This window comes from Cornus florida, unplaced genomic scaffold, assembly GCF_030987335.1.
Source record: "Cornus florida cultivar Cherokee Brave unplaced genomic scaffold, ASM3098733v1 CherokeeBrave_3.0.0_Hap2_scaffold_26, whole genome shotgun sequence".
Lineage (NCBI taxonomy): Eukaryota > Viridiplantae > Streptophyta > Magnoliopsida > Cornales > Cornaceae > Cornus > Cornus florida.
Genome location: NW_026775760.1, coordinates 22501 through 25000, shown reverse-complemented (window position 1 = coordinate 25000; position 2500 = coordinate 22501).

The window sequence follows — 2500 nt, the reverse complement described above, 5'->3', positions numbered from 1 at the left end:
GATATACCGAAGAATGAACAAGAAGACCGAGGCATCCAAAAAATTTTTTTTTTTTTTCTCCGATATACCAAAGCAAGAACAAGAAGACCGAGGCATCAAAATTTTTTTTTTTTTTTTTTTTTTTTTTTTTTTTTTTTTTTCGATAAATCCAACCGAGAACAAGAAGACCGAGGCATCCAAAATTTTTTTTTTTTTTTTTTCTTTCCCATATACCAGAGAAAGAACATGAAGACCGAGGCAACCAACAAAAAATAATTTTTTTTTTCTCTTTCCCGGAATTTTTTTTTTTTTTTTTCGAAATAGCCGAGAAAGAATATGAAGACCGAGGCATCCAACAAAAAAATTTTTTTTTTTTTTTTTCCTAATCTACCCAAGCAAAACAAATAGAAAACCGAGGCATCCAAAAAAATTTTTTTTTTTTTTTTTTTTTTCGAAAATTTTTTTTTCACAAAAACTTTTTTTTTTTTTTTTCCCCAAAAATTTTTTTTTTTCGTTCCAAGCTAACCAAGACATCTACTATTCACTAGTAGAGCAATCGAGACTGCAAAGCAAGCAATGGCCTTACTTGCAGCTCTTGGTGCTGAGAACTCCCCCCCCCTATAGTAGTCTTAAGTAAAACCACAGCTCTGACAGGAGTAGATATTGCATGCGAGCGAGGAGTCGTAATGGGCAAAATTGACTCGGGGGACCTCCAAATCGAATTCCGTTTCGAGCAAAACACTTCTTAGGCTTCAAGGAAGCTCCCATAAAATTTCCAAACCCAAACTCCAAACTTCATTTTTTAGCCTACAATGCCCACGTGCACGCCGGTGTGCACGCAGGGGTGCTTGAGCATGCGGGAGAGGAGCCATAATGGGCAACATTGACTCGGGGGACCTCCAAATCGAAATCCGTCTCGAGCAAAACACTTCTTAAGCTTCTAGGAAGCTCCCATAAAACTTCCAAACCCAAACTCCAAACTTTATTTTTTAGCATACAATGCCCACGTGCACGCCGGGGTGCTTGAGCGTGCGGGCGAGGAGCCATAATGGGCAACATTGACTCGGGGGACCTCCAAATCGAAATCCGTCTCGAGCAAAACACTTCTTAAGCTTCAAGGAAGCTCCCATAAAACTTCCAAACCCAAACTCCAAACTTTATTTTTTAGCATACAATGCCCACGTGCACGCAGGGGTGCTTGAGCATGCGGGAGAGGAGCCATAATGGGCAACATTGACTCGGGGGACCTCCAAATCGAAATCCGTCTCGAGCAAAACACTTCTTAAGCTTCTAGGAAGCTCCCATAAAATTTTCAAACCCAAACTCCAAACTTCATTTTTTAGCATACGATGCCCACGTGCACGCCGGGGTGCACGAGCGTGCGGGCGAGGAGTCGTAATGGGCAAAATTAACTCGGGGGACCTCCAAATCGAAATCCGTCTCGAGCAAAGCATTTCTTAGGCTTCTAGGAAGTTCCCGTAAAATTTTCAAACCCAAACTCCAAACTTCATTTTTTAGCACACAATGCCCACGTGCACGCGGGGGTGCTTAAGCGTGCGGGCGAGGAGTCATAATGGGCAAAATTAACTCGGGGGACCTCCAAATCGAAATCCGTCTCGAGCAAAGCACTTCTTAGGCTTCTAGGAAGCTCCCATAAAATTTCCAAACCCAAACTCCAAACTTCATTTTTTAGCATACGATGCCCCCGTGCACGCGGGGGTGCTTGAGCGTGCGGGGGAGGAGTCATAATGGGCAAAACTAACTCGGGGGATCTCCAAATCAAAATCCGTCTCGAGCAAAGCAGTTCTTAGGCTTCTAGGAAGCTCCCATAAAATTTCCGAACCCAAACTCCAAACTTCATTTTTTAGCATACTATGCCCACGTGCACGCCGGGGTGCACGAGCGTGCGGGCGAGGAGTCGTAATGGGCAAAATTAACTCGGGGGACCTCCAAATCGAAATCCGTCTCGAGCAAAGCATTTCTTAGGCTTCTAGGAAGTTCCCGTAAAATTTTCAAACCCAAACTCCAAACTTCATTTTTTAGCATACGATGCCCACGTGCGCGCCGGTGTGCACGTCGGGGTGCACGAGCGTGCGGGCGAGGAGCCGTAATTGGCAAAATTAACACGGCGGACCTCCAAATCGAAATCCGTCTCGAGCAAAGCATTTCTTAGGCTTCTAGGAAGTTCCCGTAAAATTTTCAAACCCAAACTCCAAACTTCATTTTTTAGCATACGATGCCCACGTGCACGCCGGTGTGCACGAGCATGCGGGCGAGGAGTCATAAAGGGCAAACTTAACTCGGGGGACCTCCAAATCGAAATCCGTCTCGAGCAAAGCATTTCTTAGGCTTCTAGGAAGCTCCCATAAAATTTTCAAACCCAAACTCCAAACTTCATTTTTTAGCACACAATGCCCACGTGCACGCGGGGGTGCTTAAGCGTGCGGGCGAGGAGTCATAATGGGCAAAATTAACTCGGGGGACCTCCAAATCGAAATCCGTCTCGAGCAAAGCACTTCTT